The 20,939-nt window shown below is 47.6% G+C and overlaps 1 long non-coding RNA gene across 1 annotated transcript; it reads right to left on the bottom strand.

Moving 5' to 3' along the window:
* Nucleotides 1–33: 33 nt before the first annotated feature.
* Nucleotides 34–19,929, bottom strand: LOC106019958 (uncharacterized). Its single transcript, XR_001195223.5, has 2 exons — nucleotides 19,746–19,929; nucleotides 34–5,038 (listed from the first exon to the last, which is right to left on the bottom strand). It is a non-coding gene; the product is annotated as an uncharacterized lncRNA (long non-coding RNA).
* Between the last annotated feature and the right edge of the window lie 1,010 nt (nucleotides 19,930–20,939).

The raw sequence follows: 20,939 nt of genomic DNA on the forward strand, positions 1-20,939 counted from the left end.
AGGCAAACAAGCCTAGCCTCAACACTGTAATACTTCTTTGGACAGTAAACTTTAATATCAACCAGAGCAGTTTCAAATGACATCAGCATCTTTCTCCTGAAAAGTTGCATGTCAGATGTTAGGGGGAACTGTTAACCTCCATCACCCATCTCAACACATCCTCTTTACAATCTTGCAAACAACCCAGTCTGTACTTACACACCATTTAGCCAAGCTAACAGAAAACAATAATAATTGTAATTAACTGTTGTTATTGTCTCTCACAGCTTAGTCCCCCTTTTGTTTTCTGCTGGAACACACATGGAGAAATTTTGCTTCACTCAGGAGAAATAAGTTGGTGGATGAAAGAGGAGAGCCAGGTGGTGTCTGTCCCTACCGCTTCCCTTATAATTTTTACCTCTTTTTTTTTCTCCATGCATTCCTGTAGGCAACAACAAGGAGCAGGGCCAGACACAGAGCTGCAGAGGTTCAGACACGTCACGGCGGAGAAGCACTTCAGATGTGACTGTTTAACCTCACGCAACCTGCTGACAACCCGGCACTTTCTGCAGGGAATAGGGGAAAAGGGAAATGACTCCTGTTCTGGTCAGACAGTTTCGCGAGAGAGCCAGCTGCTCCTGGGTCTCATGTGTCCCTGAGTGATGAGAGCGTGCTCCCAAACCAGCAGTTCCCCATGGCTGTGCGCACAGAGGCATGAAGCAAAGCCAGCTTTCCTCTGGGCTGTCCTCCTGGGCTTGTTGGGCCACTGCCTGGGAAGGGGGATCCCAGGGCAGGATGGCGCTGGGTGAGTCCATCGCTTACTCCCAAGGCTGCAGAGAAAACCTTTTTCTCTGGCCCATTCTCCACTCGGTCTTGTTGACCCTCCTCAAAGCCCAAAGAGTGGTCTGTGCATTTCCCTTTTGAGATGGACCACATTTTTATTAATTTTACTGTAAATCACTTCCCCATTTCCTTTGTTTACGCTAGGTGGATTCGGTGATTTCCATGTCCGTGTGACGCAGCACTTGGCACATGAGCACAACCCATACCGTCAATTCATCGTATCCATCACTGACACCCCAGCTCTAGCACAAGGAGATAAAAGGTCTGGCTCTATACTGTCATTTCCCTTCACCCTCCTGAACCAGTTCAAAGGGATCTCTGGAAACTCCAGCTTTGAGTCCCACAGTCCCACTTCAAGTGGAACAGTCCAAAACGCTAGTGCAGCACAGCTCAGATACATCCCCGCCAAACAAGCACCAGGGCTTATTGAGCACAGCTGCTCCATGTCTCATCTCCTCCTCAAGCCATGAATCTTCACCTCATCTAGAAGCACAGTGCAGCCTGGAAGGGAGGAGTAGCCGGCCCTCTGTCCTCTGCCAGATGTGACCACAAGGAGGTCAGGAAGGTCTCTGTGTGCTTGCTCTGTAATAGCCTATGCACCTCTCCTCCACGCGCAGCACAGCCATAGCCTGACACGTCCCATGGATGGGCATGCACACTCTTGACTTTGGGGAATTGAGGAACATCCACAGCTCCAGTCTGGAGGCTGGAAGCACCCATACAGCCTGTCACCACCTCCCAGCTGGAAGTGATACCTAAGCCAGGGGACAGCAGTTAGGTTACCTCCATGCTGTCTGCAGCATTGGAGCATGGCTGGTCGCTGTCGGCATGAAGCTTTTCCCATCTCCCCGTCCCTCAGCGAGCATTGCCTCAAAATAACAACAGTATGGATCAAGCAAAAGGATAATTTCTGCCATGGTCAGCTTGCACCTGAGGCAAGGAAAGCCACCACACTGTCAGCCCAGGGAAATGCAGCATCTCTGCCCTTCCTCTGCCCGCTCCCCTCCTTCTGGGGCTTTGGGCCCCTTTCTGAGAGCAAGCAGCTGGCATGCACTCTTTGAATGTCTTGGGCCCCAACCTTAACATCATTTCAATGCCATTTTTTCCTCCTCTGAATAGTGGGCCTGGAAGGCTCCACCTCGCTGCAGGCAGCACCGACAGCGAGCATCCTGCCGTACCCGTGCCAGGCGCCTTTCTTCCTAAGGACCCAGACGGTGCCAATCCCCAAAGGCACCCATGGCAGCAGGTGAAGTGTCTCTATGGAGACCTCCTCAGCTCCCTCTCTGCAGTCCCTGCCTCCTTTTGTAGCTTGCTGTTTATTGCCAACAGCATCCCCTTCTCACCGCAGCGGGTGGCTCTCTGCTTCGCCCCGGTCACCTGCCTACCAGCTCTCCTCGCAACCTGCTGCTGCCTGGGAAACAGCAATGCCACCCCCGGAGAATAACGCACATGTGACAAAGGGCTCTTTTGCTCCTTGGTTGATTTTACCCCCCACTCCTCACCCTGCATTATCAGATTTGCTTGGGTCTGGTGGCAGCTGCAGTGCCGCACTGCCAACAAGGACTGTGTGCTTGGGAGAGGGGGGAGCGTTTGGGGGAAGTTTGGAGGAAGGAGGCTAGGGGGGCTGCAACCCCTACACCCTGCTCCTTCCACACTTGGTACCCGAAGCAGGGCTGATGGCTAACTGTACGTACCCTCCTCCCACCAACATCCACAGCATGCCTTGATCCCTCCTGAGTGATCAGGAAGGTGGTCAGAAATACCCCAGATCCCCAGGGTTCACTGATTTCCTATAGTCCAAAGGCCCCATCTCCCACCCAGCATCTTTCACCCACCCTACAACACCCACCAGAGACAAGGGAGCCCTGTGGAGAACAGCATTTCTGTCATGCTCCCCCAGTGGCAGCACCACCTCACCTTGTCTTGGTGCGGTCATGACAGCACCCATGGCTGGGAAGCAGTGTCCTCTCCTGCAGGATTTTTTAAAGAGATGTGGGGAAAAATGTGGAGGAATAAATGCACCCATGTTCCTTCCTAATCTACCACCCTTCTGTCTAATGCAGACAGCTGGCACGTCCCCAGCATGTTGCTACAGTTCCTCTTCTCCCGACACTATTTTGGGGCCCTGTCTTCACACCAATGAACCATTCCAAAACAGTTTCTCCGATACGTTTGGCACAAACAGGCTTTTCTCTGACATGTCGGTGCAACACCACCTACTGCTCATTGCCAGGGTGTATTTGTACTCAGCCCCGAGGAAACCTGCCTCTCCCTTTCTGCAGGAATGCCTCCAGCGAGGTCGGCTCCCTGCCAGGGTTGGCTGTGCCAGGCTAGGGGGCCCACGTTGGGAAGAGTGCATGCACCTAAAACACCACTCACAACCAGCCTGCAGGCTGCCTTGAATCCAGCACTTGGTGCCTCAATTTCCCTTGCTAGGAGATGAAGATGACACTGGACTCCTTTCAGGAGTATTTTGCTGGCTTTGGCTAAAACCAGGCTAGATAAGCCTTTGTGAACGAGTGAGGAATGGCACCTGCAGTTTTCTATGACAGGCAAGATGATGCACACCTGGAGCTTACTACTGCCACAGTAGAAAGTAAGAAAACTTTCTAAAATTGTCCTGGGACAGAGTTTTGTCAACCAGCAGTCCGGAGAAGTGCCAACTCACTAAATAGAGCTGCAGGGACACCTCTGCAAACTCCTGTCTGTCAGCTGGCAGGATGGGGACCTCCCCCAGCATACTTGTGCCTGGCACACCCCGTGTCCAATTTAACACAAGTGTGTAGGAACTACTGCACAAAGAATTATCATTAAGTAAAATCTGTGTGATGAGGCTGAAGCCAATCTGGTTGGTTCTGAACTGCGATCTGCACAGAAATAGATGGTGACACACCGAAATTGAGATGAAGGAAGGAGGTCCTGGCGGCAGACAAAGTTCTTCCTGTAAAACAACTTCAGAAGGACTGGAGGAGCCTATCCACCTTCAACAGCTGCCTCCAACTGAGTCAGAAGCACACCTGTGTATTTCATACCTTTTGTGACCAAAGGACTCAGAGCTAAGTTTACATGCTTCAAAGCTGCAGAGGCCCAAGTTCTGCAGGTGGTGGGTGCAGACCAGCCTCCCAAAACACCCCACCAGGTGGATGATCAGAGTCTCTCCCACCACCGACAAACCTGGCATTAGCAATCCCCTGTTCAAGTCACAACTTGAACGCTCTTTGGGTACATGTAAACAGGCCAGGCACTCGCACAGTGACTCCACACCCTCTGCCAGACCCACACATACTCCATTTGTCCCAGGACTGTTGCCTGCCAGCTCCTCCATGAGACCCACAGATTCTCCCACTCAATGCAAAAAGGGCAACTGAAATGACAGCACCAGCTACAAGTGATGTGGCGAAGCTCCTCCAGATTGCTGGAGGAAACCCAACACTGCTTTTGGAAGAGTAATACACAAAGGTCTCTCTTCCATCCTCACATCCTTGCTCCCACAAGAGTCTCACTGTTAGGATTAGGAAGCGTTTCCAGGGAGGAGAGAAGAAAATGAGATCTTTCAATTCCTTTCACCTCGATTGCAAAAATAAGCTTCCCTACTTTTCCTGTTCGAGGCAGATTTTTCCTGGCCTTTAACCAAGTCTTTTCGGCTGATCTGTGCTCAGATCTATGACGCATGGTCAACATGTTCAGTGAAATCTGCGTTTTGCTGTTAACCAGCGAGTGCTTGGGTGTCAACAGAAACAAGACACGGGTGTCCATAGAGAGCAAGATCCAGATTTTCAAAATGTCAGAAATTGATTTCCTTTGATATTAGCTGCCCAAACACCCTTGCTGGTTGGGAGCAGTCCTGTTTTCTCCAGGAAAGTCCAAGTCCATATTGATAGTGCTCCACGTGCACTCCTAGAGCAGTTTGCACAGCATAAGTTCTGCTCAGCAGATGCTCATACAGACCTCGCTGAGTCTGAACAACGTAGTCCTCCACATTCTGCGTGATGCTTGGGATGGTCAGAGGCTTTTCCCATAACCTCCCCTTGGGAGAACAGCACTCAACAGAGGTAGTGGGAAGCAAAAGAGCTAATGTGGGCAAGTAGAGGCATTGGTGACGGGAGATGTCCTGTCCTTCACATGTTTAAAGCAGGCCCATAATGGATGACTGTTCCTTCCCAGCTTGGTTGAGCACACAGACTCCAAACTGCACCATCACATGGAGCTTTCCCACCTGTTGTTTATGGAGAATAATTGTCATGAGGCAGAGAAGAAAGTTAAAAGAATGAACATACGAATGAAACACAGGTACCAAAAAAAATGGTGAAAACTTATGAGATCATCTCGTCCTTCCCCCTCTTTTAGTCAATACTGGATTGTTCCCTGCCGGACTCCAGAACAATGCCACTTAACCTAGATGCAATCATGCTGCAGGAACTGCCAAACACAATGCAATGAAGAGCTGAGAATGAGCTCATATGTGTTAATCCGATTCCTGCAATAAAACAATCCAGAGCTCTGGTCTCCGTCCTGCAACATTCTCCTGAGCCAACCCTTCTGTACTTATGTGCTGACACTTAAACAAAAGCTGCAGCCTCCAGTGGGCTGCTGGCATAACCCAGAGCCAGGAAAATGCAGCACAACAATATTGATTAATGTTCTCGCTACTAAAAACATTGCTTTGTTTAGGTGGAATCCATAAACCTTGTTGTTCACAGACATTTGGGGAGCAAAGCTTTATTTCCAAGAATGCTCCTGGAAAGGAAATCCATTGTATAGGCCAACATGAATAGACCCTTGCATGTGCAGTCTGTATGGGAAGCACCCAGGTGGCTAGTAAGAAAATAGCTTCTTATCAAATACAGTTATGCATTACGAACAGCCACAGATGATTCACAAACATTTAGAAGGCATCCCCATCTGTGAGGCGCACGCCACCCGAACGGGAGCCCGAAACAATGCCGCATAGCGAGCATCCTGCAGGAACAGCCAGCCACAATGCAACAAGCACTCTCCGTGAACCACAAAATCCACCACTGGCCAGAACATTCAATTCACTGATTGCAAAACATGTCCAGAGCAACCACTGCACACTCAGAGGGTGGAAAGGAACATCCCAAATATTCCTTGGGCTGATATCTTACTTTCCTTCTATATAAGAGACCTTAAAGCAAAGGGTTAAAAAGCCTGTCCAGGGCCCATCAAGACACTTTCCTGGAACTGGCCCGGGTAGCAAACGCATCTCCTCCTCCTTCTTAAAATCATATAGCTGATAAAAAACAGAGAGGCTTTCATCACTATTCTGTATGCATAATTAGGTTTAATTTACGGAGCAATGAGTCCTTAGTAAGTGCGTACACACACACACAGCTTCTTCATTTATGTGACTGATATACAGAAACACAGTTCCCCAGCCAGAGTTTGGGCAGCAAAAGCAAAAATGTATTTTGATACTGGAATGCGACAGCACGCACAAAAGTATGTCCACCAAGTGCAACTTATTGTAAACAGGAGCATAAGTAAAATAAACAAATACATGTCATTTCATCTGGGTCACAAGTTGACTCAACATGACATTTCCTTTTGTAGTGAAGAATATTTGGGGAAAAGAAAGCCTATTTATACATACTGGAATATATTAGGATGGTGGTTTTTTTCCTAGCTCTCGTGGCTATTTTTGCAGTTAGCTGGTCTCAGAGTTCAGAGGCTTTTTCCCTTTTCAAGGTCAAGATTTTCTTTCTGCTTGATCTCACAGGACCACAAGTCATAATCCTGCATCCTTGAAAGATTCATTGCTGTACAGCTGTGATCAGTGACCTCAGCCACCTGATTTTGCCACAAAATCAGAGAGGACTCTGCAGCCTGGGAACAGTAGCTCTGTGTTCAATAATACCAGATTTTTAAAGGCATCAGAGACAACCTCCATTTCTCCCATGCTTTCTCCTCCTGAATGATGCTTTACAGCTGTGTCTCCTCCAGCAGAGAGGCAGCAAGGACTCCCTGGGGAGCCCATTTACACTGCTGCTCTTGAATAGCTAAAGTGGGAACACGCGTCCCGCGTCTCTAGACACACATGCTTGTGCACACAGCACTCTGAAAGCCGGTGGGTGGTTTTCATGGAAGAGAAAATTTTGGCTGATGCTTCTCTTGCTCTGCCTGCCTCATGCAGAACAAATGCACCACTGGACTCAGATGTGTCCCTTGTGCTCCCTGAGCTGCTCACCTCCTCATGCAGGTGTCTATCCGGAGCACACCCAGCACTGTACACAGGGCATACAACCAGAGGGAGGTATATGGAGGACAAGAGATTGACTCCACGGTCCAGCAGGCTAGACCAAGAGGTGTCTGGCTTCCTGGTTTTGAGCACCAGGTCTTCAAAGCCCTTGGCTACCTGTTACCATCTCAGCTATCATCTGCATGACATGGCCCCAGGGCTTCCTCCCGTGCCCCTGATGAGGGGCTCCTCAGGATCACAGCTCACCGTGGCTGCAAGGTTGGCAGGAAAGGCTGACCTAACCCTGCACCAAGCTGGCCCTCAGACCCATTGTCTTGAAATCAGGGTAATGATGGATGCCTAGGATGTTTCATCATTTCCCAGCACTGTTACAAGGCCCACATTTAAACCTCATCAAAAACTTTTTGGTTTCCTTTCTGATTTTTATGTGCCTGGAGTGCTGGCTATGCCTCCCCCAACCTTTGTTCTCCTGTTATTAAATGAGTGGTCCATTTTTCTGAGGATGAGCAGTACTGTCGTGCAAACCCATTAGTTAGCTGCCTGCATTAGCGGTGAGAGCCAAGTGAAGGGTTTGCTGCCTGAGACGTGTTCTTCACATCCTCTCCCCCTATCCACCCAGGCTCCATCACTCCCTTCTCAGCTTTTTCCCACACTTGCCACAGGGCCAAATAAACCAAAGGCTGTATGAGTCAGCCATAGAAAACAGAAATGAGTTTCCGAATGATTTTGACATGTAGATTAAGAGGGGAGGGTTAAGAGCCTCTCCTCCCAGGACGTCTCCTTCAGTCAGTCCTCCATGTGTGAGGGCAGCATGGATCTGTGTGCACACATATACATGATGCCATTTTGGCATTTTCCCCTCTATAATTCCTTTCTGCTAATATTTTCCTGCACCTTTCAGCAGAAATTAATACCCTAGGCTGCTGGTCTTGACCAGGACTTCTCCATCACTGCTGCAATAAGAGCATGTAAAAGTCGTAGTAGCCATACCACCATAATTTGGAAAAGTGATCATATGCAGCAACTCACATGTTTCAGTGGCGAACATAATGAGGCAACAACATCCCTGCATTGGGCCTGATCCAGCTGTTTGTCCAAGAGGTCCCTGGGTGCAGCTGTTCTCACCACCAGCTCCAGATCCTTCTAGTTACAGCTGTAATGGTGCTATATTCCTGCTCACAGATTTTGTTTTCCTTCTTTGAAAGCACCTGCTCTCTGCACTGCCACTTCTGTTGTTAGATAGCCAGGAAGGGTGAAGCTGAGTTCTGCCTTCAGGTATTTCAGGGAGCAAGGTGCTCCCTCATTTTGAAAGCCTCCTTTTTGCAAGATCCTAACATAAGCTTGATGCTAACCCAGAGCCATCCCAGAGACCAGAGCAGCCTGGCCTTTCCTCCAAAGGGCGAGGAAACGACCCGCGGCCGCTGGTGGAGGCAGTTCACTGGGGTCAGGTGGCACGTGCTAGCCTCTAGCATCGCTGGTCCTGGTGCCAAGAAAAACACCAGCGCTGCGCTTCCTGCGTGCCGTCAGCGGGCAGGACAGCCCCGGGTGTTTCCTCCAGGCGGGTGGGTAAAGGGACGAGTGGGGATGTTTGTTGTGCTTGGATCCAGACACTCATCCATCTATCAGAGCACAACATCTACAGCAGTGGGCTGAGCAGCAGCAGTGACGAGGAGACACCAAGCCCCCCCCACCCCTCAGGGACCAGCAGGTTCCTCTACACCCACCACTACCTGTTATTGCTTACTGGAGGGGCATCCTCACCCACCAGCCCCCTGGCATCAGCAGGGACCAGCCAGCCATTGCATGGTTCCAGCTCCTTCATCCTACTGCGCCGTAGCTGCTAAGAAAAAGGACCCAGCAGCTCCTTCTCACCTGCCCAGCAACTGGAGCTTTCACCTGTAGACTTCACACTAAAGCCTTGCACAGAGGCTGCTCATCCTTTTTAGCTAGTGGGAAGATTAAAGCCCAGAAACCTGATCTCCCATTGTCCTGCTTGCATCCATACAGGCATAAAATATGCCACCGGAGGAATAATTGGATTTCTTCAAAGCCACCAGACAAAGCAGACCCCTCTCATAAGCTGCGCTCCTTGTCCAGCAGCATTGATGTGCTGCAAAGAAAACTCCGTCATGTGCCACAGCCTCACAAAAGCATGAAAACAGGCTTGCAGCCTGCTCTTAGATAAGCCCCAAACAAATCAGAAATAACAAGCGAAAACTTGATTCAAGGTTTACTCCAGGATGGACGTCTTGCTACGATAAATTAAGGTGTTTTTCATTATTAAAAATAAACAAAGCAATGAAAGTGAACCATGTCACCATTCATACACTTAAAAAACATCTTTAATCTGCTTGGGAAAATCTTTTTTTCTCCGTAACAGGAAAAAATATTAGTTGTCCAGATAACAAGCAAAACAAAATCAACTAAAGGGCATCAAGAGACTTCCTGAAATTGAAAAAACAATGTTTTGTATAACAAGTTAAAAAAAAAAAAAAAACAAAACACACACACACAACATACACAGCAAGCAGAATGATTCCTCCAGTTTCTTCAGGTCGTTCTTAGTTTCAGGAACACAAGTTAAAACTACACAAGTAGGCGAATGTTTTATTTAACCTTGCAGCCTTTTACAGCTGTCCTATTCCTCTTCCCTTCTCCCTCCTCTCCCCCCCACACCCCCCGGAAACCATTTGTCTTTCTAGTGCCTTATTTTTAACAGCTCAGCCCAGCCCCGAAGGGACGTGTGTAAAAACAACGAAAGAACTTAATCTGGCAACTTTGGGGCTCCTGGGACTGAAATAGCAAGCCCAATGCAAATCAGCATCGCGCCGGTTCACAAGAGGGAACGACGCCTCCCGTCGTACGAGGAGGGGATGGAAGGAGCATCATGGGCAGCTCCAGTGGGTGATGCTGATGGGGAGGCCCGGGAACCCATTCATCCTGCAGTAAATAAGCCCCTGGAGATGCGGGGGGAAGTTTGCACAATGTCTGCCCCAACGCCGCCTGGATCTCCGCCAGGCCCACGAGGCTTTCATTCTCAGGAGTTCACAGATCCCACCTAGGAGCGCCCGACGAAAACAATACTGGATGAAGCCTGGCCTTCTCCCCCACGTCTGCCTCTCAGCCCCTGCACCATAGAGGCCTCAGGAAATCATTAGCTGTGCCTGCTAGAAGCTCCGGGATCCTAAATAATTATTCACATTTGATGTATTCAGAGGTTGTGTTGTGTTTTTTTTTTTTGGTGGTGGTGGTGGTTTTTAAGGCTATTTGTGGTTTCCACAGGTTCATTCGTTATCTTGATTTATACATTTTCTCGTGTTTGGTCCTGTAGATTAATCATTGCAACGTAGGGTTCGAAGACCTCCTGTTACAGTTACTCCAGCCTTCAGTAACCCCGTTGGTTGCAGTCAGGCAGTTAAGTCATGAAATTATATCTGCTCCCTAATAAATACACACAGGGGCAGGCCCAGCCCTAACACCCTTACAAGCCAGTTTCAAAAGTGGCCTCCAGGATGCTGAAACACACATTCTGTGAATATTTATGGCTGCAGAAGTCAGGCCATTGCATGTTTGTGAAGAGTAATCCCTAGACAGGTGTAGTACCAGCCAAAGCAAATTGATTTAGAAATGTCAACATATATTCATAGATTATTTGCCAAGCTCAAGCACTTATAGTAAATGTCAACAGATCTAAGAATAGAGTTCAGGTACCAGTAGGGAAACCTCCAGCCTTGCAACATGCACATATTGCAATGGGAAAGCAACACAAATCTACCAGCCAAAGGAAATCCCCCCGAAGAGGGTGCCAGGAGAGGAAATCCACTCAAATCCATATCCATGCTTTCTGGGGACACTCCACCAACAGAAGCCGTCAGCCTGCAGCACTCCCAGCACATCTGATCCCCCCAGCCAGCCCAAGGTCCCTGCGTTCAGCAGGGTGGCTCCCAGCAGCCCAGAGGGCAGGCTCCTAGGCAGCCACCAGCCCAAATGAGGTGCCCCTTTGGCAAGGTGATGCTGTCCCACCTCTCCTCTTGCACCAGAAGCAGCACTTGTCCATGTTTCACCAGCTGACTGACTCATCACCAGGCTGCTGGGCAGGAGAAAGAAAGCCTTTAATGGTAACTTAAGCGTGGAGCCTGGGCATACACTGAGGCGGGTCCTTCTTAAATACCCACCATCCCCAGAGTTATCAAAGAGACGTGTAGACATGGAGCTTAGGGATGTGGTTCAGTGGTGGATTTGGTGGTGTCTGGTTAATTGTTGGACTTGGTGATCCTAAGGGTCTTTTCCAGCCGAAATGATTCCATGAGGACTTCGCACAAAGTCACCAGGCCCATCCTGAGTCAACACACACTCACCAAGCCGCACCATATCCTGACAGGATATCAGCAGTAAACAGTAGGCAAATACTCACGCTTTATCATCGGCTGGTATTTGTTGTTTTTAGAGACCTGCACTAAAATTCCCACTGAAAAAATGCATACTACAAAAGTAGCTTCTATTTTCTGCCCACAGCAGAGCTGTGCGAAGAAAGCCATTTCCTTCATTATTATTCTGCACACAAAAATGGTTTGATGATGTCTTTTTTTGCCCCCCCCCCCCCCTTTTTTTTTTTTTTTTTCATCTATTTGCTTAACTCTTGGGAAAAGATTTGTTTACAAGTTTATTTTACAGATCCATAAAAATCTGTCTCCGCTGCCTGCAAGCATTTGCCTTTCATACTGTGTGCCTTACCAGGGCACAGCGGGATGAGTCAGAAAGTCCCACCACCACCACCGGGCAGAGCAGGCACCCACCATGGGCACAAGGATGGATCACGCACATTTGGTTTTGGCAAGTGATCACGCACGGCCTTCACGTGCAAACTTTCTGCAAAAAGCACATTCCTGTAAAACCGGAGGTATAAACCTGGAAAGAAAGCAAACCCTCACAGCAGCACTAGCATGACTAAAGCATAAACAGCTATTTGCTGGAAATCGCTGGCAACATTTGCTCAGCAAAGGTTATTGTTAGAAAATATAATTGATATTGATGTCTGGGGCTATCACATCTGATTGTATCAGCAAAATATGCTATCACTCGCTAATTACTTTTAACGTGATTTTCGTGGCCGAGCAGCCGATGCTGGAGAACAGAGTTGTCTTTTTAAGCACAGCAAAATCCTGCCTAATTACAAATTAAGCTCCAGACCGAGGCAAGCTAGTTGCTGCGGCATCGAGTTTGAGAAAGCAGTGCTTTCCCATTTAACTTTGGATGATTCTCATCATCATTTCTCCATGGAAGTAACACTTTTCTGAGAAAATAACGCTGTTAGCCTGCAGAACATTGCCGCGGTACAATAGCTGCCTGCTTGGGGCTCACTCGCCACCTGCTTTTCCTTGTTTTGTTTTCTAGCCTCTAATTACTGAGCAGAGTCAATTCCTAATGAGGCAGTTTGATTTCCTGTTTTTCATACTTCTTGAGCCACTTAAAGAGCCAGTCCAACATAAAAGGAACCCTTTTCTAAACAGATTTTAAATTAATTATAATAACCTTGGTGGTTGTTGTTGTTGTTGCTCTGCGTGTGTGCGCGCATCTGACTTTTCCATGGCTGTGTTTCTCATTTAATGTTTCCACACGAAACAACCTTTTTTTCATGTGTGTGTGTATGTGTTTCCCCCCCCAACAATGTGAACTGGAAATTCTTGTCCAGGAAATTGTAGCCACAGAAACACTGTGTCTGGGGCTGAGGAGGAAAAGGTGATGATGTCATGAATAATTGGGCTGTGAGAAAAGATGGAGCATGAATAAGGAGGGAAATATTCTGACGTCTGTCTTTAAAGCTAGAAGATAAACACTTGTTGTGAATGGTACACACTGGCTTCCAAAAGGGCTGGTAGGAAGAATGGTATTGCATGACCACTCAGAAATACATGAATGATGCTAGGGAGGGCTTTCAGCCCACTGCACACATGTAATGCCTCTCAGGTCACCTCTCAGGGCTTCCTATGTGGATACCGGTGGCATTGGAAAGCTGCAGCGGTTCCTGGGATTTAGGGAGGGTCTTAGTCATCCTCCTCCTTCCTCTGCTGCCTCCTCCCTCAGTCCCTGCTCCCAAGCCGCCAGCCCTGCTCCCCTGCCCCAGTCTCCTGGTGGTGTGCTGGCTGAGGCCACTCACAGAGGACACCTTAGGACCTCACCACAGCGATGGTTCCCCTGTCACCCTGCTTCCTCCATCCTTCCAGGGCAGCCAGTCCAGTCCAGGACTGTCCCGCTGGGCTGCCCAACGAGAGCACAGGAGAGGCAGCAGCTTTGGAAGCTAAATCAGTGTGGTCATGCCAAGCAACCCCTGGAGTTGTTATACCAGCAAGCGCTGGAGTTTCGCCTTAGAAACTGCATATAAAGTTCATTAGGAGAGAAAAAAAAAAACAACCTGCTGCTAGAAACAGAGAAAAACCAACGTATGCTACAGCTCTAAAAATTAAACTGTACTCAGCCGGGGAGGGCTGCATTCCAACCCCACCCAAATCAGAAAGCTGAGAAAACTTCAATGGGCTCTAGCTTCTGGATTATTATTATTATTATGACAGGGTTTTCCTCTCAGGATTCAGACTCTCTCTAAATGGTGGGAAAAAGGGTTTTATACAACCTCCAGTCTCCACATGACAAAGTGACTGCCTATTCCTACAGTCGTCTGAACAGAATAGACGGAATAAGCTATTGTCTGTGCTCAGAAGTCAGCTCCTGCACCGGCACTTGATTGGTCCAGGATGTAGAGGAACAAAAAGGTCATTGAATAAAAGAAGAACAATACTTTTCATGAAACAAATGAGCTTTTGCTAATTTATAACATGTTTGGTTTGGGTATCATATACATCAAAATGATGTAATTAGTAAATGTCATTTTCTGGAGAGAGAGAGCTCCACAAACCCTTAATGATGGGAATTTCCTGCCCCAGGCTGGAGTCTCTGGACTACCGGGGCATCATAAAGATGCTGTATTTCACCAATAATTACAGTGGGTGCAAAGTGGAACCCAGCTGTGCGACAAGGGGAAAAGGAAAAAGTTCGCCTATGGCAGAGGTTAGTTGCACCAAAGCGTTAATGAGAGAAACGTAATGGAGCAAAGGCTGATTAAAATGGGCACAGTCAGAAGCTCAGCTCTCAGAGCACCTTGGTCTGAGGGACACTCGGACATGGACAGAAGCTTTGCAGGTTGTGCAGCACTCTGCTGAACGCATCCCATTGCAAGGGTAGTTTTCAAATAAGAGACCTCAATACACTCAACAGAAACACAGTCACACTCACAGCAGAGGTGCTCATGCCAGAGGCTATGTTTTCTAGATCTGAGAGGAAAAGCTACTCTCACAACACTCTTCCCTCAAAGAAGAGTCAGAAGTACTGGAGATCTCCTGTAAGAGACTTCCCTTACTGTTGTTCCAGATTGCACAGGGCCACCTGTACCAGGAGCCTCAAGACTCCTGATATTCACAAACCCATTGCCTCACTGCCAGACATGAGTTATCTAGAAACATAAGGAACCTTCTTGCTAGAAAAACAGTATTTTGCACCTTTTTTTTTTTTTTCCAAATTTGGCTTGAAACTAAGCTGGGTGTAGGTTTATCCAAAGCCACCAGAAAGAGCAACTGGCCAAAAGACCTGAAAGCCTTCTTCAGATACACATCTGCCCTCTTCTAATAAGCATATCAGCCACATCTGGGAGACTACCAAAAACCTCCTTATTTCACTTCCTCCAGGTCCTTAAGGCAGTCCTGAGTTGAATGTTGTTATAATGACAGGGGAAGGGTCAAAAAAAAAAAAAAAAAAACAAACTTTTCCTTGCACCATAAGGGATGGAGAGACAGCAAATAGCTAGGGGTCTACGAGATTTGAAGAGCCTACCAGAAGCGCCATGCCCTGACGTAGCTGCTCAGACTCAGGAGATTACCACAGAGACCCAGTGTTTTGCTTTCATTTCAGATGTTTCTGACCCTTTCTCTGCAGAAGTGTTGCATCAGCTTCACCCCCTTGGACCAAGGCTCCTGCAGGAGCATGAAGACACTCAGGCTGTCTCAAGAGCAGTGTGGTGCTCTCTTCTCCCCAAGGGCTCGCTGCAGCTCAGCTGCTCCCAGGAGTGGGCAAGAAGGTGGTAAACCAAGCCACAACCTAGAAAACCTTTTCTCATGCGAAAATCCAGTAGGCAGCCTTATGAGGAGAAACCTCCTCTGGCAATGGCCACAACGTTCTGTGAGCTGTGTGATAAATATGTTATATTAGTTCATGTTTCCTTCTTCACAGGAATTACTCAGGCACACGTGAAACAATAACACAATCTGGAAAAAGCTTCTTTCATCGTTTGTAGTGCAACTTCGTTCTTCATGGCAAGTTAAATGTATGTGGGAACTAAAACCGAAGCCCAAAGGGCTAGTGAATGCTAATCACCAGGTCTCTTCTGCCAGTAATGGGCATGTCTGAGCTGGAAATGTTTAACTGCTAGGGATTTTCACCTCTCTTAGCAAAGGAAGGACACCTCTAAATGTGACATTCTTCTCCCCAGGAAATACCCCTACATTCTCTGCTGGTCAGAAAGGAAAACACTCCAGTGCAAATAATTTACTTCACACCCGCTTCTTTCCTCCCCTTTAATTTGCTTTTTCAAAAATTCCTTCTGCTGCCAACTTTTCTATCTTTTATGAAGATTAACCCAGCAATTCCCACTTTTGTGAGCAGCTCCAACGGAAATCTGCTAAAAGAATAATCTCGAGTCAACAAAAGTGCACTCTGATGGGCCCCAGCTGAGCCAGCTGTGTTTCTGCAGGTCTGCAAGAAAAAAAAAAGGAAAAGCTTGAGTGTCCTCCTTGCAGGTAGAGCTAAGGTGGTACAGCAGAATAGGTGACCGTACATCAGCTGCTCCTCTGTACATACATCATTGTTTCTGGGCTCCTGGGCACCAGAAGGCAATGTCAGCAGAACGCACCATGCCCTGCAATGCTGCTGTGTGCAGTCCTGGAGGTGAGCACCACAGCCAGCTGAGGAGCAGATGTGTTTGGGTGCTGCCCTGCCTGCTGGCAGCTCCCTGGGGCCCCCGGGTAGAAGGGAAAGCAGTGGGAGAAGACCCACAGGTGTCCGTGTGTGGAGTCACCTGCTCTTACCCCTACAGGGAAGAAGGTTGCAGCCCTTCCCGCACAGCCAGGCAGCCACCAGCCTGTGACACATCACCCTCAAGGAACCAGGGCAGCAGGTAAAAGGGCTGACTCACAGACCATCCACCTTTTTCAGCAAGCTTCTCACTTACCATAAATGAACGTCTGCAGCACACTTTCAATTCCTCTAAGTCACGCTCCAGCCTAGCCCTGCATTATCAGATGCCAAGAGCTTGACTGTGACCTCAAGGTAATACCGCTGCCCACAGCTACTGTAATGCCATGGGCACAATGCAGTGGTCATGTTAGCGGACTGAGAAGCTTTGTAGGTGGTGAGGGGAGGAGAACTTGTGAAGATGAGCAGCCTACGGCTGCATGTGGTTAGAGAAATGTGGGTGGTGATGCACCAAAGAAATGGGCGGCGCTTGTTTATTCCAGTGGTTTCCTGCATTATCATATATGTCTGGACAGAGAGAAGCAATAAAGGTGTAATTCAGGTTAAATATTTATTTACTGCCTACTTAGAAAATGTCACTGAGCTAACCGAATAGTCTCTTCTCATCGCAGCAGTCCAAGGTCATACATTACCAGTAACTGCAATTTCCCAAGTCTCATCTTTGGAAGAGCCTGTTCTCACAAGTGCCTCACCCAGTCACTGCAGTAGATGGCATGGAGGAGGAAGAAAAAGTGAATAACAGCAACACAGCAGGAAGGAAAAGTCTGGAAAAGGCATGAGGAAAGAAGATAGGGCAGTGTAAAAGCAACTGAAAGAGCTAGTCAAGTACATGCACTCACTAGACTAGAACAAAAAGTGAATTGAAAAGAACACCAGCAACCTAAATGCAGCAACTGCACTGGGGTGCTATTGCTTTTATAGATTCATCCCCCTTCCTGGGACAAGCTCTGCTCAGTAAAATGCAACAGCCTAATGCACTACTTGTGGATGGGGAGAAGCAGAAGCTAGCATGGGGCCAAAAACCCCAGCACTTCAAAATCTCTGCATCATGAAGACCAATCCAGCTACACAGAGCTGTTTCTGTTTTTGATGTGGAGATTAATATCAGGCCAAGGTCTGAGGTTCCCAGTAGCTGAGCTCTCCAAAAGCAAGACTGGGGAGCCAAGGGCAAAGTGCTGCACAAGAATACTAAAGCCTTCAGAGTACAAACCCCCTCAGTATGTTTCTTTAATTTTACGGCTTATATAATAACCTGATTTGGCCTTTGACCTTTTCGCTTGCTCAGCCTGGAAAGAGAAAGTAGCCACAGATTCAGATTGAGCAACTACCAAAACCCAACAGGGCAGGATGGCAACCCTTCTGGGCACAGCTCTGTTCTCCAGAGGCGTCTCTCATTCCTTCCTCTGCTGCCACATGCCAGAGGACACAGCCATGATGATCCCAAGGGCTCAACTCAAAGCCTCCAGAGAGCACTGGCTCATGCTCCAAAGAGACCTCTCCATCCCCAGAGACACACTTGCCCTGCTGAGGTGAGGACAAGCCCCTGGGGAGATCTCACACACTGCATCAGCTGGAAAGCTGGCTGCAAGATCAGCAAGGAGAGAACAGGCATGAGAAGGTGAAGTAGGAAATAGGACGAACCTAAGAGGAGCTGTTTGGTTTTTTGTTTGTTTTAATCCATTTAAGAGTGTGGCACCTGTAACAGCATATTGCAGTAGATTCCAAATTGTAATCACACTTATTATTTAAACAGACAAAAAAACTACTTGTTTTAGAATCAACGGCTGGTAATCTCATTTTGTTCTTCCACATTCGCAAACTACAAGAAATATTAAGAAGTCATTCCTAAAATGAAGAAAGCAGGGCAGGGGACCCCTCACATGCCCCTCTGACAGCTGCTTCCCTCCTCTGCTTAGTGCCTCCTCACACAGCCACTGTCCCACATCCCCAGCTCTTTTGTGGCCCTTTCCTGTCCCTTTCCTACAGATGGAGCAGGGTTTCAGACACAGCAATATTACAGAACCAGATTGCAGGCAGTTCAGTTTCATCCCTAGTCCCTGTCCTAGAAGGCTGATGACATTTTACCTGCTTATTTGCAAAGGGAGGCATGAACGTGATAGCAAACACAAGAGAGCTTGGTCTGTAGACAGACTCAGTGGGCAGAAACTACCACCTCCTGCATAGAAGGGACATCAAATATCAACTGTTATTCAGAGCAGGCTTGTGACACCAAGCCCCACTGTTTGTCCCTGTTAAACTACTTTGGTAAGCAGCTGCAACTTCTTTGGAGGCCTCTATCTCCCAGAAAAAAAAAAAAAATAGTGAGTTTTCCATGTGAAAATGCATCTGGCATCAGCATGGCAAGGGTCTCTGTATGCACTCAGAGCAAGAGGTACTGAGCATTAGGTGTTATCCCCCCCCACTCACAACTCATTAAAGCAACTTTCAGAAGCATGTTTAATCAAGAAGCCTCACCTGAACGCTATCACATACGCTGGCTCAGAGAATTGGATATGACTTGTGGCATCTTTCCAGGTCATCACCCAACATGTGCTGACCAAAAGTCACTGCCATCTATGATATCACCTGTCGTGATTATGACAGCTCTGTTGGTTTCTGCCTTGCTGCCAATGACTATTGATCCATACACAAGGACTGCCTGCATCTTTTTTGATGGGCTTAGTAGAAACACACTGCTAACTACTCCTCCACATGAAGGAACATTAGAAGAGCAGCATATAATACTGCTGCCGCTTGGGCTGTAGTGGGTCCTTTAGCAATAGGAGATACCAATCTTTAAAGCTACGCATCCAAAACACCTCCAAGCAGCACCAAATTCAAGGAGAATAAGCTTGAGGCCACAGGAACCTGGTCTGAATAGTCACCCACTGATGGAGAATTCAGTGGTCCCTTCTATGGGTTTAACAGCATCTGATAAAGTTATAGGCAGCACATTTCCAGCCTAGCTAAACTCTACATAAAGCACCACTGAAAAAAGCACCACCATAAAGCACCACATGTCTACAGAATGTGTAGTTGGAGGTGCTTTGGAGTCTGCAGCAGTATGAGACTTGGACCCTACAATAGATCTCTAAATGACAAAAACTCATCAATTCCTGTTATTTTAGGAGCAAACTGGAGTCGCTTTGGTGTTTCTACACCAGAAGCCTCAACTATACTGTGTTCATTACTATATTTTGCTAAGCCAGGCCCTGTTCTCTAAGTATTTTGTTTGTACAGGAGCTTTTGTTGGTATTTCCTCATTCAGGCTGCAGTCACTCAGAGTATGAGTATTTGTATGAATCATTCTTCTAATCACCCTTGCTGGCTGCCTCTGAATGACTGCTCAGTTAGAAGAAACGTGAATGAAAGTAGTGTGGGTAGCAATTTTAAGACTGAGCTTGATTTCCCCAACTTGTATACGAGGTAAATAAGAAAAGAAACAAGAGCCAGCACTAAGACCTGTTCTAAAAACCAGTGCCAACCAAAGCACAAAGACATCTGCATGCAGCTTCTTCTCCCCCACCCCACCACTTCAAACCATTGCCTTCAGAAGAGCAGATGTACCTGCATTTGGGATATCACACACCTGCATGCTAAAACAGGGTCCCAAGAGCCAGCCTCCTACCTTCTGCATCACCTTCTCTGTGTCTTCTCCTTTTCTTCTATTCAGATACCATTTTTCACCTTTCCTTCACTCTTTATGCTGAGATCTTAAACACCCAGCACATCTCACTGACCTCAGCTGGGAGCTCCAAGCAGAGCTGTACAACTGGCAAAGAAACCTCCTTTCTTCCCAACCCACCACTTTTATCCTGCCACAGTGCTGACTGATGACAGAACTCAGGTCAGCACAGTGCTATCAGGAGGAGCACATCACGAGGAACACCTGCATCTGGGTTTGCCCAGGGCTTCCCAGCAAGGCTGCTTTGCCTCAGGTGAGCATAACGATGCCACCCTCATTGAGAGCACCATGGGGACCACAAAAACACATTTCCAGGTGGATACATATTTTATCTTTAACCACTTGCCCACTGTTTGTAGTGTGAAGAGATGGTTCAAAACAGGTCTGTCACAGAGGACATTCTGTGGGATTACACAGCTGCTGTGCCACCAGCCCCAAGCGATCTGGCCAGAAGAGCAGGCAGAGGGAGCCAGCAGGACTTGCACGAGCAGTCGTATCCCTACCCGTCTCCTATCCCCCTACATCTTCTGCCATTGTTCCCTGCTGCAGCCCTGCCTGTGGCAGTCACTGCTGGAGAGCTAACGCAGGGGAAACCATCCCTGGTGACTTTTCTGCCCTGTCATCTGCACTTGATCTGATACAAAGCAGATATCTGGTGGGTAGAAATCAAGGCAATGGGATGTAGACTGCCCTCCAGTTCCAGCTCCTGCTACCAAGTCTGACGGAGAACAAGGCTTACAGAGGCCTTGCCAAAACTCTTAAATATAAAAGCTCCATCTAGGAATACTTTAAAGCTGGAAGTGGTCTTTGCAAATGATTGTTCGCTGTTTTCATCAGTTTGAAGAGTTAGTAAGAATTAATCAGTTGTGAATTGTTTCTAAAATGAGACAAGAAGCAGCACTCATCCACAGGGGACTGCAGCAGGCATGAAATGAAACAGAACATGAAAATGTGGCCAAAACTTTTAAATGAGAAAACAAGCAGACACCAAAATAAGCAGTTGTACAATATGTTGTGTAAAGTGCCTTCGCTGGGCAATTCATCATTAACAGAATAAAATGTTTCCCAGTACATAAGATAAAGCATCTCGGCTTGGTGATATTCTTCAAAGGCTTCAGCTGCCACTGTAAATTTCAA

This window comes from Anas platyrhynchos, chromosome 5, assembly GCF_047663525.1.
Source record: "Anas platyrhynchos isolate ZD024472 breed Pekin duck chromosome 5, IASCAAS_PekinDuck_T2T, whole genome shotgun sequence".
NCBI classification, from domain to species: Eukaryota; Metazoa; Chordata; class Aves; order Anseriformes; family Anatidae; genus Anas; species Anas platyrhynchos.